The sequence below is a fragment of the Dipodomys merriami genome, unplaced genomic scaffold (assembly GCF_024711535.1).
Source record: "Dipodomys merriami isolate MVZ:Mamm:240054 unplaced genomic scaffold, mDipMer1.0.p SCAF_81, whole genome shotgun sequence".
Taxonomy (NCBI): Eukaryota; Metazoa; Chordata; class Mammalia; order Rodentia; family Heteromyidae; genus Dipodomys; species Dipodomys merriami.
The window spans coordinates 4,331,327-4,350,144 of NW_027206413.1; positions in this window are offsets into that span (position 1 = coordinate 4,331,327).

Consider the following 18,818-nt stretch of genomic DNA (forward strand, 5'->3'; position numbering starts at 1 on the left):
GGCGGGCATGACAGCACGCGTGTGTTGAGGAGCCCGGTTCCCAGCAGCGTGGACCTGAGCGTCGCCGGGCTCTGGGAGGCAGGCCATGGGAGCTGCCCTGGCCTGCGGGAAGGACTCCGCTCCTCACTCACACAGTCGGGCTTGTCGCTGTATGGAAAAGGTGCAGGGGGGGGGGGGCAGAGAGAAAAGAAGGAAACAGGAAATGAAAAAGTCAGCAGAAAACACATCAGACCAAGTTCCAACATCAATATTTTTTCCAAAGGGGGGCAAAGAGGGGAGAAAAGCCAAGGTTTTTTAAATGAAAAGAAAACCCTGTTTTATTAACTGATGATAGCTTTTATGACAGCTGTGTGATCTGGTCTCTCATTTCCAAGTCATTCTTGAACTTGTCCCCCTGGAGTCTCACTCTGGGTTCCTGGAGAAGCTGCGTTCCACGCGGGGAGTTCTCTGTGAGAACTGACATCCAGGGCTTCTGGCCCAGTCATGTCCACAGGGCCCTGCAGATGTGAAATGTGTGTGCACAGGACATTCCCACACCCGCCCGTCACACTCTGCCCGGGAACCATATAACATAACGGTGCCAAAACAAAATAAAATCGCTCGGGCCCAGCCACATAAATAACGCTTTAATTCAGCCAAGAGAAGTGGTCTCTCTGTCTCTTTTCCCTTTAGGTCTTTAATGAGTTCCTTTGTCTACAGGAAACACTAGATTGAGCCGTACATAATATGAAAACAGACTGTGGAAATCCTGACTTCAAAAAAAGAACAGTGTATCATGAGGCTGAGATCTGCGGATCATGGTTCAAAGCCAACCCCTGGCAGGAAAGTCCAGGAGGCTTTTCTCACCAATTAGCCCTCAAAAAGCCAGAAGTGGAGTTGTACCTCAGAAGTAGAGTGCCAGCCTTGAACTAAAGAAGCTAAGAGACAGGGCCCAGGCCCTTCGTTCAATCTCTAGTACTGGCACACACATGTGTACACACACACACACACACACACACACACACACACACACACACAAATAAAATAACAGTACAACGAGCACATGTTATTTACCTGAAATAGGAACATTTTGTAGAGAAAATCCTCTGAAGTTACACACTGCAGCCTTGAGAGGATTTCTCTGACATCTGATATGTGGGAAGGTGTATGGCAAGAAGAAAAACAATCATGGGATTTAATAAATAACAGGGGAAACATTGTAGCATTTTCCTCTACCCATCTAAAAATATATAATGCCTTTATGTAATTGTTTAATGTAATATTATGCAACCTCTTACAATACGGTCTGCAGAGAATTAAAGAATACAAAGTTATTATAGTGTTGAATCATGGGCCCATATACTTCCATAAACCAACAACATGAGAAAAAAAGCACATACAAATTGATCAGCACTGAAACAGTTGCTTTTTGGGTAAGTCGAGGATGGTTTCCTGTCTACTTTCCTACAGTCTGTGTAATTTTAACAACCAATGGGGGAGATCTTTAGCTTTCAACAAAGTATCATCTTAGCCTACTCTTTCCTTCTACCCATCCTTACAAGGTGCATAACTGTTAAAGTAAATTAGATCAATGATTGACTATTTGTGTCCCATAAATTGTTTATTATTGAAAGATCATCAGGTGCCAGTGCTCACACCTATAAAACTACTCAGGAAGCTGAGATCTGAGAATCTTCATTTGAAGCCAGCCAGGCAGGAAAGTCCATGTGACTCTTATTTCCAATTAACCACTCAAAAGTCAGAAGTAGAGCTGTGGCTCAAGTGGTAAGGTGCCAGCCTTAAGCAAAACGTTAAGTGACAGCACCCAAGCTGAGGTCAAGCCCCTGTATATACCTATATATGTATACACACATACACACACACACACACACACACACACACACACACACACACACACAAAATCTATTCCTGCTGCCTTGGATAAAATAATACATAGTCATTTTTGTTACAAAACATAGTTACTGGTTAGACAAATCTAGAGTGATCTGAATTGCTCATCTACAGATAGAAAACTTCCTGCCCAGGTTATTAACATCTACTTCATAGATTGAAAAGACAAGTTCATCCAGAATAATTAATGAACATCTAAAGACCATAAAAATATAACAATACTTCCAATGCTACTTCATGTTAAGCAGATAATTTCCAAGTAATTCTTGTACAGCTCAAGGTCACAAAATCTTTACTCAATATCACAAGATCTTGTTTCCACTTTTGCTGGCAGAAAGTAGAAATCCCACATACAAGTCATCAGCCTTCTAGAAAAAAGAAAACTCTATCTAAACAGCATATCATTTTTTCTAAATAATATGTACAAATGTAATCCAAACATCTTCTGCTGAGCATATCTGATTTTCATTTTTAATTTGACTTTAACAAGCAACCACATTAAAAAGAATTTTAAGTCATATTGATGAAGATGTAAAACCATATAACTACAAACGTCTGGCAGAGTCAAAGAAAATTCTACGCAAGTCATCCATGTAAGAATGAATTCCTTTCCAACGTGGCTGCTCCCACACAGAGGTCTCATTTTATGTAGCTAGTTGCTGTAGGTGAAGTTGTGAAATCCGTGGGATTAAGTCATTGTTTGTCTTTTGTTTTAGAAAAACGAGTCATAGTCTGCTTCCTTTTTTATAGGAAAACTGATGTGCAGGGATCACGGGTAGAGGCGAAAGTAAACGGGGCTTCACTGCAGAACAGACTGCTGCCCCTTCTGAAGCCCAGCCCTTGCGTGCAGCAGTTAGGTAAAGCAGAAGAATGGGCCTTCTCTGTTTGCAGCCTCAAATCCCTGGGCTGAAATGGGAGGGGAGCTTGCGATAAGCAGAGGTCAAGAGAGAGAAGCAGCGGTATTAGTCACCTTGATGGGCTAAGCCGTCTTCCCAAGGACTTTCTCTGACTCAGAAAACAAACAAATGCTTCAGAGTTGTGCTGCTGTGCAGACTAGGCTTAGGGAGCGGGACCTGGGGGGATCCTCTGGACCGCTGCAAGACTGCGTGCACTTGCTTATCTGTCAGTGCTTCTGCAAACACTTGGCAGACAAACTGGTCCTAGAGGTCTCTCTGGAGACTCCCACAGTGGGAGAGAAGGACCTCGTGGGTTTAACATGTCTGAGGACACGTCCTTTCCACCAGTTACCTAGCATAGCAGGGATGGACAGCTGGATCTTTTTGTATTTGTGAAAACCTCTAGTCTGTGTTTGTCTGGCACTGCTGAGGTCTGGGTCCTGGCCATTCTTTTACTTTGTCATTCTTGGAGCATTCTCTGAGGTGAAGCGGAGGGAGTCAGTGGTAGCAGCAGAGAGAAGGAAAACAGGGTGGTTCCAGCCCTGCGTGGGCTGTGTCTCCACTCGGCCTCAGAGCTATGGCTCCGAGGAGTTTGAAATGGATGAAACGGACCCTGGATGGGGCAAGAGGTTCACAAAAGCCCCGTGAACACATTCATTGTTTCTCCCAGCTCTTCTAGGCCCCTTCCAAAGGTGCGGTGTGTATGTGCTTGGCTTTTGCCCATCAAAATCCCACTTAAGGCCAGGTGCCGGTGGCTCACGCCTATAATTCTAGCTGCTCAGGAGGCTGAGATCTGATGCTTGCAGTTCAAAGACAGCCCAAGAGGGAAGCCCCGCAGATTCTTGTCTTCAATCAGCCAGCACAAAGCTGGAGGCAGAGCTGTGGCTCAAGTAGAGATCACTAGCCTTGAGCAAAACAGCTAAAGGATAGTGCCTAGGCCCTGAGTTCAAGTCCCAGTAACCCCCCCCTCACACACACACACAGACAGACACACACAGACACACACACAATCCCACTTGCTTCCAGAACACATTCCACAGCCCTCTTCTTATTGAGTCTTTATTGTCCCCATTCATTAGGACGAACAGTTCTCCCAAAGCTCATGTGGGTCCTCTATTGAGGGCTGGACTGTGTGTTAAAAGCTCAGATTCGACCTGTGGAGTCTGGGTATCCTTCACGCAAACTGGACACAATAAGAACCAGTGAGCCCATGTGACAGTCATCTTCATAACCTTCACAGAGTTCAATGGATCTTGTGGAAGGGAAGGGACTGAGCTTCTGACAATACTGGTGTAAGGATTATTATAGTACAGGGAATTGTTTTGTGTGTGACTTTTCCAACAATAAACTTTTAAAATGATGTGAGTTTGAGTTTAGAGTCTAGAAAGCCAGACAGCGTAAATCTGGCTGACAAAAAAGCCCATCTCTGGTGTGAATGAATTCTTTCAGTGCCACGCCTCACAGGGCACCTCCAGGCTCGGAAAACACCCTGTTGGATGTTCTAAGTTCCCAAAGGACAGAGGCTGCGACTGTGCTGCGCACACAGTCTAGCACCCTATGTATTGGGACTATTTAATAAATATTGTTTAATGATGACCCGTCTCCCAGAAAGCACGCGTGGCATTCTTGGCAAACCGCAGGGAGCTGGGAGCTGACTACATTAGCAGACACAGCACACGCACGGCCTGTGCTAAATAATTCTGCTGAACTTTCCTCCTGGCGGTGCCACCCTCAGCTAGCTTTTATGGGAAGCAGCAAGAAAACAAAACTCATACTTTTCTTTCTCCCTCAAACCTGTTTATGATCGAATTTAGTTTCAGAGTTTGAGGACAGCTGAGGGCAGAGTTGAACAGCAAAGCCAGGCAGGAAGCATGGTAATAAAAATTGCAAAGCTCAACATGATCAGTCAGTTGGGTTTGCTGCTTTATGGTGACGTAAGAAAGCTTTGGAAGAAGTGACAATGCATAGATACTATGCATTGGTACTTAAGCTTATTTTCAAGAAGAAAATCATCTGGAGCAATGTGGTTTTCCCCACAAATTTCTTACACACAAACACACACACACACATGCACATACACACACACACATGCACACACACACACACACACACACACACACATGCACACACACACACACACACCCTGCAGGGAGTTTTGACAGGCCTCCCAAAAACATCTGTATAATACTCCTCTAGCCAGGCGCCAGTGTCTCAGCCTGTAATCTCCTAGCAACTCAGGAGACTGAGATCTGAGGATATGGTTTGAAGCCAGCCAGGGCAGACAAATTTGAGAAACTCTTATATCCAACTAACCAGCAAAAAGCTGGAGCTAGAAGCATGGCTCAAGTGGTAGAGCACCAGCCCTGACTGGAAAAAGCTAAGTCATAGCATGCCCAGGTCCTGAGCCTTAATACCAGCAAGAGAAAGAAAGCAGAAAGAAAAAAAATCTTCTAAGTTCAGTTTGAAAAAGAAAATTCACTGTAATAAATGTTAGCATGCCTCCATCTCAGATCCTCTGCCCCACCCCCCAAACCAGTTGCTTCTGGTCAGGTCTAAACACAGCTAGCCTTCAGCCCTGGCCGTTCCTCCCACTTCACTTCCTGGAGCCGCCTGGTATCCCTAGCTCTAGCTCCCAGCTGCAGTAGCAGAATGCTGCCCAGCTGTAACTGTTGCAATCACAAAACCCGGTGCCAGCGATGTGCTACCTGTAGCCCCCAGTCCCCTGACTACAAGAAATGCCCCTGAACACAGGCAGGCCCCATTTCTCCCTCTCCCGTGAGAGAATTGGCCTTGTCAGCCTCTGCTGACAATGAACTCCTTTTGCTGTAGGGGACTGTGTCCGAGTGCTCTTCTGGTTTGGTTGCTTTCAATAAAAACAGTGTTTATTTACTTCCTGTGCTTCCAGAGCCCACGTCCTTGGGCAACGCGGGTTGCTGTCTGCGGAATCACAGGTGAGTCCCCTTTTTGGTGTTTTTTGCCTCTTCCCTGCACTTGCACTTTGTTCAAGGCCTTTTGTGTTTCATGAGTGACTTTGAGGCCAGCATCTCTGGAAGCATCTGTTAGTCTGACTAATATGAACCCCCAAAGAGCTTCGTCCAACATAACGTGATTTGCTGGTCAGAATGTGCTCTGATCTTCCTCAACTGCTTGTGTCCTGTCTTTAAGCCTCCCAGAGTTCATTTTATCCTCAAGATAATCCCTGACATTGTTATGTTATATTGCAAAAGGTGCTTGCAGAATGATGGGGACTATTGAGATGGGAAAACCATCCTGGATTATCTAGGTATATTTCTTTATATACTCCTGTAAGGCAGGAATATCAGCATCAGAAGCAGGAGAGAAGATGTGTCAATGGAGGTACAGGTGTGTGTGTGTGTGTGTGTGTGTGTGTGAGAGAGAGAGAGAGAGAGAGAGAGAGAGAGAGAGAGAGAGAGAGAGAGAGAGAGAGAGAGAGAGAGAGAGAACAGGAGGGAAGAAGAGAGAGGGGGAGAGTGAGAGAGAGAAACAAAAAGGAGAGGAGGGAAGACAGGGGAGGAGAAAGGAAAGGAGGAAGAGAAGAGGAAATGAGAGGAGGAGAGGGAGGAAATGGGAGAAGAGAGGAGGAGAGGAGTGGAAAAGAGGGAGGAGAAGAGATATAGCATCACTGCCTTTGAAGATGGGGAAGGGCTTTGGGCTAGGGAATGCAGACTATAGATGCTGGCAAAGAAGGGAAAGAGATTCATCCATAGAGCCCCCAGTAGGAAGCAACTGAGCCGATCCCTTGCTTTGCTCTGTGAGACTGGATTTGAACTTAGCACTAGGAGCCTAATACAATGACTAAGAACTGCATGCTAGTGACGATTAAAATAGGCACATTGAGCTCAATATGACAATATCACAGAAGCTACAATTAAACAATGAGGTAATTACCACAGTTATTTCTACTTAAGATATCATTCCATCACTTTCTGAACTTACCTTCTTGAGCAAAAAAGCTCAGGGAAAGTGCCTGGACCCTAAATTCAAACCCAGAACTGGCCACAAAACAGCTTGATCCTTCCACCCACGAAGATGCAAGTGCAGGTACTTTTTTCTTCATTTTTCTCTTCCTTTTCTTTCTTTCCTTCCTTCTGTCCTCTCCTTTTTCCTTCCCTATTCTTCCTTTCTCCCATTTGTCTTTTCTGTTTGCATATTTACATCAAACATTTAAAACACAGGAAATGTGCTGAATGAATGAATGGCTAGTTTTATGTTACTCTAGCTAGGTATCCTTGATAGGCAATCTTTCATTCTGGTTGTATTTTAAAACTTTCCTTGAATCTTTGGTGTATTGCTATGTCCTGTGGAGAACAAAGATTATAATACATTCCTTCTTATTTAGCCTACTGGACTAATTTGTTTCCTCTTAAAAAGGGGTTCATACCTTTCCTTAGTTTTAGAAAATTCACCAGCTTTTAATCTATGTCATCTGTGGAAGAGTAAGATACTTTTCTTGTGATTTGAAATAATCTTTAAAAAACAGCAATAAGCTTTTAGATGTCTGGCATTTTACTTGGAAAAATATATTTATTTCCTACTTTAAGAAGATAAGAAGACTTGTAGAATTGAAACCCCTTTGTCCAACTACTTAACGCAAAATAAAATTTAAATTAAATTGTAAAAAAGAGGATGGGAAGTTACCTGTGTCACCCAAACTGTAGTCTCAACTTCCTGTCACATAATGTGCAGTTTAGAGGACATGATTATATACAGTGAATAATTTAATACACATCATTCCCCAACAAACATGTCAGCCATTCTTGTAAGCATTCTAGAAAACTTGGAAATATAATAGGAAAATTTAAAATTTTTTTGTGTGCTTGTACTGGCATTTGAACTCAGGCCTTTGAGTTTGCTCCACTGATTCTTTGCTGTTTGAATCATACCTCAATCATACCTTTTTGCTGGTAAATTGGAGATGGAATCTCATGGACTTTTCTACCTAGTTTGGCTTTGAACCTAGGATCTCAGTCTCCTAAATAACTAGGATTACATGTGTGAGCCATCAGTAAACGAGTCTGGCTACAGGAAAATTTTTTACTCCTCCTGATAAATAGAGACCAACAAAACCCAGTTTTATCATCTTATTGATCTGAACCAATACTCATGATTAACCAGGTATTCTGCATTCTCAAAACCTCTGTTGGAGTTCCTTCATTGTTCCAACGATCTTCACCAATTGCTAAGTAAACAAGTTTCTCACTGCAACTGTAGAAAATGCCTATGCTAATTCAGTTCCATACACTATTCTTTTTCTGTTCTTTATTTCTAGAAATTGTATGTAGTCTGGACGTGTTTCTGAAATGCTGTCATGTTTTTCCTTTGGAAAAAAAAAATATATTGCCTGGCTAAGTTCTGTGGCTCACACCTGTAATCCCAGCTACTCAAGAAGCAGAGATTGGGAGGGTTACTGTTTGAGGCCAATCGGGACAAAACATAAAACTAGTGAGACGCTGTTTCAACTAATAGCTTGATGTGGTGATTTGCACCTATAATCCCAGCTATAATTCAGGAGGTACAGATAGGAAAATCATAATTCAGGCCAGCCCAGGCAAACACATGAGACCCAATGCAAACTATAACTAAAAGCAAAAAAAGGGCGGGGGCGTGGCTCAAGTGACAGAGTGCCTGTTTAATGAGTCCGGAGCATTGGATTCAAACCTCTCGATTGCCACAGAAGACTCTCCACTAGGGTTAGGATGAAGATTAACTCTATCTCCCAAAGGCTTCTCTGCTGGGAGCTTGGTTCCCGTCGTGCTAGCCTGGAGATGGTGGAAGCTTCCGGAGGTGGTGTCTGGTGGGAGCTGATTGGGTCCCTGGGGGACCCTGGTTTTCAGAAGGGATTAGCAGACCTGCTGTTCGCTCCTGTGAGACCTAGAGGGCAGGCCCAGCCCTCTCCACTCCCAGCGGCCTGTGCCCCCACATGCCTTGCCCTCTGCCTGTGCTCGGGCCATGGTCCCATCCATCCTCCCAGGACCCGGCCAGCAGAGCCCCATCAGCAGCCGCGCGGACAGGTGCACAACCCAACCTTCAGCTCCAAGGGTGTGAGCTAAAGAGCCTCTCTCCACTTGGAGGATTTTACTATAGCAAGGGATGCAGACTCTGTGATCTGTCTGGGATATTCTGCAGATAATGTCCCCCAATCCACCTCCTAATTTATTAATGTTTTCTTTTTTTTTTTGTCGGTCGTGGGGCTTGAACTCTGGGCCTGGGCGCTGTCCCTCAGCTCTTCAGCTCAAGGCGAGCGCTCTACCACTTGAGCTACAGCGCCACTTCCGGTTTTCTGGTGGTTTATTGGAGATAAGGAGTCTCATGGTCTCTCCTGCCCCGGCTGGCTTTGAACTGAGATCCTCAGATCTCAGCCTCCTGAGTAGCTAGGATTACAGGCGTGAGCCACCAGCGCCCAGCTTATTAATGTTTTCTTTAATGGCTGCTGATGTGCAATCATTCCATTTTTCCCTTTGTTGCCTGAGTTTTTCCAGACTTTTAACAGTACTGAACTTTATCCTATTAATGATGTCTGCTGACTTTCACTTGTAATATATGTGTGTGTTTGTGTGTGTGTGTGTGTGTGTGTATGTGTGTGTGTGTATTTGCTAATTGCTGTATAGCATCGTTAGGAGGGCTTTATAAAGGGGAGTCCAGTGTACCCTAGATTGTGGTAATTCAGGTTGTTTCTTCAGGGCATCTTTAACAGTTCTTAGGCCCAAGACCAATTTTTACATTAACTTTTCAGATTCAGATTCCCACAACTCATACTTATATAAAATCAGACTCAAAATGTGTAGGTGATAAGGCTTCAGGTTTTTCAGTGAAGAATGTTCGGATGTCCTCAGAAGAGTTTTGTGTTTAAATATGTAGGATTAGCCCGTATGGGGTCCGAGCCTTAAGGAAGCCGTCATGAGCGGTTCTTCAATACATGCAGGCCCGTGTGTGGCTTCCAAGACCCACAGTCACCAGAAGGGCTACAGCCAAATGCCCAAGAGACCTGGAAAGCTTGACATGTGCTCAAGCACAAAAGGCCCAGCTGTCTGGCATGAAAATAAAAAACAAAATATTCCCCTAGGAAACCAGAGATGACATCAGCTATCATCCGTCCAGAGCCCTGCCCAGTGCCTGGGATTTCCTCTGATGATTGGTGTCAGATACGTATCCTGTGTTACATTGCTTATATCATTGAAGTACACAGCCATAGCAAATGATGTATCCCAAAAGTGAGCTTTTGATGTGGCTCTATGGACACAGGAAGATTTCACTTGCTTTGTGCGTGGATTCAAGAGTCTTTTGATTGCATTGGGCCCAATAGCCGGTCTGTGACTGAAAAAAGGCCAGTGTATGCCCAGACCTACTGCTGAGTTGTAGTCTTCATCTAAGACAAAGGAAAGAAACCACTTCACTCAACAACCCACAGCTGGGTTGTGTCTCGTCCCCTAGCTTGGTGGACGTGTGGTGACAGAACTTGAAGATCCCCTTGACTTTCCATGCCATTTCTCCTTTCTTTTTCTCTTTGGAAGTACTGGGGTTTGAACTCAGGGCTTTGTGCTTGCTAGACAGACTCTATACTACTTGAGCCACGCCGCCAGGTCCCCTGGCTGTTCTCTTTCTAGCTTATACACTCAGCCTGCAAAAAGCTGTCTTCCTGCTCCACTAACGTCCTGAACCAGAGGTCTCGGTCTAACGAAGCCACTGACAACAAACTAGAAAAAAGGAAGGCACTGGAAATGCCTCCCGATCACCCCTGGGCACCCTTCCCCTGGTGTGAGTACTGCGAGTCTTGCTTACTGAGTGCTGTGGTTTACCCCTGGGCACCCTTCCCCTGGTGTGAGTACTGCGAGTCTTGCTGTGCTGTGGTTCTACCACACACTTCCATGCTGCCGGTTCACAGAAATGCAAGGACACATGACTCCTCCCCTCCTGCCATGTGGTTCGAAGACCGCCGGCTTACTACCATCGTAATGCCACGAATTCCCATTCTCTCTACTGATTGTAGTTGCCAATTATAAGAGAGAGGTCGTTCCTAAGGAACCCATACCTTTCAAATGATATACTTATTCCCAAGAGAATCAAATCAATCTGTAAGATAAATATGCTCAAAATAATTCCAGGCGGCACCCCCCCCCCCCGCCTCCCTCCCCCGCTTACCATAGTCTGGGAAGAAGGGAACTATGAAATATAATTTTACCCCAAGGCCCACCAGATGACAAAATGAAAATAATTTCCCATCTGAGAGAGAGAAACTTCCTGTACATAGCCTAGCCTAATCCTTTCACAGGGGGTTGCTTCGTTTAAAAAAATCAAAACTTCCCTAAAGGAGAAAACATCATTCTCTCCTAAATGAACAGCTTTGAAGATACATTTAATACTTATTTTAGGAAGCATCCTCTCTGTTAGCAATTCAGACTTAGTACTGAATTCGTGTCAGTGTGCAACAAAAAGAACATTGAGAGCAGAGCTCACACGGTAGAGCGTGCGGCACGCGTGCGTGTGCACGCACACACACACACACACACACACGCACACACACACACACACACACACACACACACACACACACACACACACACACACGAGACGCCATCACCAGAACCGCAAGACAAAGGCAAATGAAGAAATAGAAAACAACAACAAAAACTCGAAGGGAACCGAACAAGGCTTTCTGTTAGAGCAGCACGTGATGAGCGGACTCTTTTTCAGTTAAGAGTTGAAAAGGAAGCAATACAAGATACACGAATCTGTTGGAATTGGTGGAAAACGCATCTCCTCCTCAAAAATGAATTCTTCTCCATTTACAATCCAACAATCCTACCCGGTACCAGCGGCTTATACTGTAATTGTATTCCTAGCTACTTAGGAGGCTAAGATCTGTGTTCGAAGCCAACTCCAGGCATAAATACCTGAGACTCCTTATCTTCAACCAACTAACAACAAAGCTGGTAAGTGAGCTGTGGCTCAAGTAATCCAGTGATAACCTTGAGCAAAAACAAAAAAAGCTCAGGGACAATACCCAGTCCACACACACACACACACACACACACACACACACACACACACACACACACACACACACCACACGAACGGTCTACCTACCTGAACAATAATTACTGAGGTAGAGAAAACTCAGTCCCCTTGCTACCAAATCTCATAGGCAACTTTTCAGCAGATCTGCCTAACCTCAGTGTCCAGGAACACAACTCCTAAGAGATGTTTCTTCTAGAAAACCTCACATAGCCAAAGCCTGGGCACTTCTGCAAAACATGTCTTCTTTGGAAGATTCAGTGGTATTAAAGTTTGTAAGTGTGCTTTCAGAATAAAAAGTGTATTCCGTTGTAACATAGAACCTCTGAAACGTGAGTAGGCATAAACACTATTGCCTGTTAATATTCTACAGCACTGGTGCTCCAAGAAGCATTCTTGGAGAGCTACCTGGACGTGTAGCTGCCTACATTAGTTCCTTTTCCCCATCTCTACCTTTATATCAAGTCTGAGAGCATGGAAAAAAAATAATGAAGTAACAGAGTGAGGAGAGGTTATGGTAGAAAATGCCTCAGTGAGAAGGTAAACTAAGATAAAAATAGAGTCCTGTAATAAAAATCCAGAGCAATAACTTACAGGGACATTGTAAAGGGTCACATGTTCCAGCTTCCACAAATGCAATTTAAAAGAAGATATAAACTATTGTAAATCAAGCAACTTATTCTAAAGTTCACATAGAAAAAATGGACAAGCAACAATAGAAATTTTCAGAAAAAGAAATGTTGGAGAGAAAGGGGGAAGAAAGAGAGAGACAGAGACAGAGACAGAGACAGAGAGACAGAGACAGAGAAACAGAGACAGAGGCAGAGAGACAGAGACAGAGGCAGAGAGACAGAGACAGAGACAGAGAGAGAGAGAGAATTAGGCCTAAGTGGGTGATTCACATTTATAATCCAGCTAATTGGAAAGCAGAGATGGAGGATCATGGTTTAAGGCCAGCTGTGCATGGTGGTACATGCTTGTGATCCCAGCTACTTAGGGAGCACAGGTAGAAGGATTGGGGTCTAACATTGGTCCAGGCAAAGCACAAGGCCCTCCTTGGAAAAAGAAAAGAAAAGAAAAAAATGGGCTGCAGGTGTGGCTCAAGTGGTAGATCACTTGCTTACCAAGTGTGAGGGACTGAGTTCAAATCCCACCACCACCATCAGAAAGGATGGAGAGATTAGCCTAACCAGCTTACCTTCTCTGTGTACAGACACAAAGGTTACCTTGGCACAGAAACAGACACCTGGCTCTCAATCGAAGAAAGAAACTCAGAAACAAACTCAGATACGTAAGAGAATTCTGGGGCTGACAGAGTCAGGTCCTTCAATCAGTGCGAAGAAAGAGCCCAAACCTTATTTAGAAGCTCGCTGAGTGCCAGGGTGGATCTCAGCCTGTCATATACATTGAATTATTTCAAGCTCATAGCCACTGCTTGCCAAAAGTAATATCAACTTCCATTTATAGACGAGGGGCCTGCTGTACCGTTTGGATTTCAACTCAGATCTTGGACTTCAAACATCACTACTCATCAAACTCCTAAATAAAAATGTTCACCACATCATCAAATAATTGCTGATAAATAAAAGAGAGAAAAAAGAGAAAGACATAACTCTGAAAGCGCTAGGATTACTCCAAATTGTATGTATATTTGTGTAATTGTACACTTGTGTATGTTTCTGTGTATATATGAAAGCGAAATAAAATAGCGAAATTTTTATACATAAATATAATTATGTTTAAATAATTGCACAAAGATGTTTCAATTCAACATGTCAGTTTACGAATGCAATGCATCTTGATTAATAATAAATCAAGTTATTCTCAAGGCCACATGGAACAATACACTACCATTGGTGCACAACAGTACACAGCTTGCTAACATGCAATAAGACTATGTTTGATGGTTCTCAGCACACACACACACACACACACACACACACACACACACACACACACACACACACACACACACACACGGAAGCCCGGTGCTGGTGGCTCATGCCTGGAACCCAAGCTACTCAGGAGGCTGAGATCTGAGGATCATGGTTCAAAGCCAGCCCAAGTGAGACTCAAGGGTAAACTGTTTCATCGCCATGTTTGGATGCTTTCTATCTATCATTGCTTTCTAGCTTTTTTCCACTGTGTTCTGATCACATATAGGGCACTATTTACGCGCCCTTGCTTCTCTGAAGACACTGTGGAACTGGTGTCCTCGTTTATCAAGTCCCCAGAGCATCTCAGTGTCTAACAAGAGGCCCTCTTCCAAGATGACACCCTTTTCTAATTCCCCAAGATAAGGGAAAGGACTGAATACCTTTCTTCAACAAGGCTAGCCTTCCATACCAGAGTACTCACTGTCCCACAGAACTCCCTTCTGGAGCGCAGGCTAGGCCCAGGTTGTGTAGACATAGCCTGTAACCATTACTATCTCTCTTCCAAAGACCCTTTTGTCTCACGTTGTGATGTTGTCTTCAGCTGCCCTCTCCCTCCTGGCGGGCCAGGGAGGGGTTTGAAACTGTCTACTGCTTTTCCCTCTTGCCTTGGGTTCTCCACGTGTTTCTAATGTCCTGTCCTCCTTGTGATTTCCAATGCTTTTCATCTCTTTCTCTCCTTAGAATATAGTCTCTTATGTTCACACTTGCAATTCATGGAGTCAAAATGGTAGATGCTTTCAATCTATCTTGCTTCAGGTTTCTACCCTTATTTCTTTGTTTGGCTGATGGTATTGGAGCTTAAACTTAGGGCCTCATGCTCTTGCTCAGCTTGCTTGCTCAGAAGTGACGTTCTACCATATGAGCCATGCCTCCCGCTCTAATTTTTGCTAGATAATTAGAGATACAGTCTCATAGACTTTTTTGCCTGGGCTAGTTCCAAATCATGATCCTCTAGGTCTCAGGCTTCTGAGTAGCTAGGATTACAGAGCCATTGGCGCCCAGCTCTTACTTTTAAATTCATAGCAATAATGATCCCTTTTCTTCTTATGACAAGATTGTAGATGCATAAAGCATGTTCATTTGGGAGCAGTCTGAAAAGTTGAATCTGTCTGTAAATGGACATTTTTCTTCTGCGGTAACTTCTATGCCATCACCTTTCATCCTGTGCCAGTCGTCTGTTTGTCTGGCTTGCTGTTCAGTGAAAATGGAATGACTGCTGTTGGGCACCCTGGCCGCCATTTTTACCTGGTTACTGGGGAGCAGTGGGTGGGCTAAACTGGAGCTGGTTCTTTTCTCTCACTCATCTGTGCTCTGCTTATTTTCACTGCACAGGAAAGAAATTTCAGTTCAAGTGACACAGGTGATCTAGGACAAAGAGTGTCACCATTTTATTCCATGTTAACTTCAATGTCAAACAGATGGATCACACCAACCCATTCTCTCCTTAGCACCAGCGACTGAGGCTTTGGATGACTTTTTATACACTCCCTGGACTTTGGAAGACAAAGTTGTGGCTTGATGATGGAATCAATTTCTTAAGGATTATGTTCCATTGGACCTTTGGTTGCCTTCTGCCCCTGGAGATATTATTAGGCCTTCAACAAAAGGATATGTTTGTCTATAAATCGATAGGGAAATAAACATTTGTACAAGACAAGGCAGATCAAAAGCTAGCCCGTGATGTCATGTTACTAGTTTTCCATAGGTATAAAATGCAGCTTTCACGTGTAGGAAAGGGATGTGTTCGTGTCATGAATTGCTCTCACAATTGCTGCAGTCCCATATTTTCGGTTGCAATGTGCAGAGTGCATTACATGCCTGGTACCGAGGGAACCTCGGGGCCTCTGGGGGGCATTTTCCCGAAAATGCCCTCGATCCATCTTCCTTTTTAAATCACGTTTCTCTGTGGGAATTGTAGGTTTAGTCCCATGTCAGCAAATGGTCCCCTAATAACCCTCCCTGACAAAGTTATGACTTACTTCCAAAGAAAAATGCTGCCTCTCAAGCAGGCTTTGTCGGGGCTGAGAGTCCAGTCATAAAACATCAGCTTTCACAGCTTAGTGGCTGCTCACTAAAACACTATTTGCTTGTACATCAATATTTGTCTTTTCTTTGCAGGAGTGTATTTGCTTGCATATTCAAATAGACCACATGTGGACATTGGTAATATCCAAAGTGTGATAATGGGAATGGAGATTAGTAGCTAATTATGTTGGCTGCTAGTTCAATTATATCAAGGTCCTGCTTTAACTATGTTACAGTCTCCTGCTTTAACTAAAGAATACCTAGAGTACAGTTCTTACAGTGAGGAAACGATTGTTTAAAGTTGTACATATTACATCAAAAGGTAGCATGCCACAACGCTGTTCATTGTTAAAGGCATTTTGTGCTGTAAAATTTATTTTATGGCCCTGTGTTAGGCTTATTTCTTATGAATGGAAGTATTTTCTGTTCACTTGATACCATACAGCATTTTGGTAGATTAAAACTACTCTGTTCCATGTGGTACCTGCTTATAATCAGGCAGTTTAGAGACAAAAGGATCTTGAATTCAAGGCCAGCCTGGGCTGCATAGTGAGACTCTATCTCAAAAAGACTGGAGCAAACAAAACAAGTCCAAATTGCAGTGGGCATGTATGCAGTTAGCACTTTAAAGTAACATTTTCTCTGGGCAAGCATTATATATGGTGGCAAGTGCCTGTCATTTCAGCTTAGTGGGAAGCGTAGGTCAGAGAATTGCTGTCAGGGGCTCACTTTGGCAAAAATGTGAGCCCCTCACCAAAAAAATAAAGCAAAAGGATTGGGGCAGTGGCTAAAGTGGTAGAGTGCTTACTTAGCAAGCATGAGGTCTTGAGTTCAAATCCCAGTACTGTCAAAAGAAGAACATACCAGTAGTCTTAGGATTCAGGATGCTAGCTGGGCCAGGGAAGTCTGAGTCTCTTATGTCCAATTACCACCAAAAATGTTGGAAGTAGAGCTGTGGCTTAAGGCAAAGCTTGAGCCAAAAAGCTAAGGGACAATGCCTAGGCCCTGAATTCAAGCTCCAGGATCAGCATACATGCACAAAAAGAAAATTATCGTGATAATTGCTAAAACAATGAAGGTCCTGTCTGTACAAAGGTGTGCATCTGTTCCTGTGTCTCCTTAGGTCTCCAAATCTCTCTGACTTGAATTTTATTTTATTTCCCTAATGCCTTCTATAGAAATGTCTTTTCTTTAAATTATGAAGAAAAGAATCCATCTTGTTTCCTAACTTCCCTTGGTATAATTCACAGTATATATTCCCTCAAGTACAAATGTCTCTTCTTTTTGGGGAGAACGCTTGAAGTTCCTTCTCAAGAGGGATACAAAAGCGGAAGTGGTATAATCCTAGCTATTGAGGAGGCTGAGGTCTGAGAACTGAGGATGGAAGCCAGCCCGGGCAGCAAAGTCCATGAGGCTCTTATCTCCTTTGAAGTACCAAAAAAGCCAGAAGTGGAGCTGTGGCTCAATTGGTAGAATGCTAGCCTTGAGCAAAAAAGCTCAGGGATAGCAGCCAGGCCCTGAGTTCAAGCCCCAGGACCAGCACACACACACACACACACACACACACACACACACACACACACACACACACACACACACACACACACACACACACACACACACACACACACACACTCACAAAGTGATTTCAAGGTTTTTTTTCCTCCCCAATATCTGTAGACTGAAGCTAAATCTCCCAGAAATGCGCATAGATTGATAAAGAAAATGGCACACATAAAAGGTAGATGGAAATAACCTGCAGGGTGCTTTGCTGAGGGGAGATGGAAGTGGTCAGGGTGGTTAGGTCCATTCTTCCAGTGTGCTCTTTCCCTCAGGCCTTCATCACAGCTTCATTCTGCCCGAGTCCCAGCTCCCCCTGGCCTGCCATATAAATGAAGGTGCTGAGAGCGAGCTTCAACTTCTTCATGTCTGGGTTAAAAACAATTAAATGGAGCAGAGGAAGAAAAGAAAGGCTGTGGCCTGGCGTTGGAGCAGCTCAGGATGGACTCTGGGCTCCGACAGCAGAGCTGCAGCGCCGTGCAGCCCCTGAAAGGCAGGGCAATTGGGGGCTGGCTCCTTCGGCCCCCGGCCCGGAGCACGCTGACAGAATTGCACGTGAAACCCCGATGACCACATAGAGCTTCAAGGAGCGCTGCAGAGCCAGACGGAGTCTACTGACAGCCAAAGGTGGGCAGGGCAGGTGGGCAGGTCTGGATCTGACGTGTGTGGGGCTGAGACGTCGAGTGCCGTTTGGTAAGAGGCTCTCTTACGGTTTATTCCCAAGTTTGGAAAGTGAAAAGTGATTTATGGTATTCATCAAAAAAATTTTCAAGCCAGGAATGTGATGTTCTCCGAAATTAATTGATGACTGATGAGTAGAGGAAAAATGCAATAGCCTGAGGTCTTGAGTTCAAGCCCTACTAAACCAGAGAAACAGACAGAGAGTTTTATTATATGTAAGACCAAACATTAATATGAAATTACCATAAGCAAGACAGCTTCTTTTTATTGTTGCTGTGTTATGTTGGTCTTGGGCCTTGAACTCAGGGCTTGGGTGTTATCTCTTAGCTTGTCAGTCAAGGCTAGCACTCTACCACTTGAGCCATAACTCCACTTCTGGCTTTTTGGTACTTAAAAGGAGATAAAAAAAAATCTCCTGCCTGGGCTGGCTTCAAAGAGCAGGTCTCAGATCTCAGCCTCCAGCAATGATATAGTTTTAAATTCAGGTGAAAAAGTTCACCATTACCTTTTTTTAATTAAACAAAAAACACTGAAGATTCAACTCTGGGCCTCTCACAAGTGCTTTATCATTTGAACCATAATCCCAATCCTTTCCCTTTTTTTGCCAAGGCTGACGTTAGACCATAATCCTCCTCCCTCTATCTCCTGAGCAGCGGGGATCATGGGTATATGCCAGCATCTCCTAACATGGTTTTAAATTTAAGGCAAGCGGAAGAAAGATAAGTCAGATAAACAAAAGTTTTATACCTCGAAGCATGTTTTCCTTGACTTCTCAGAGAATAGAAATGTCACTCAG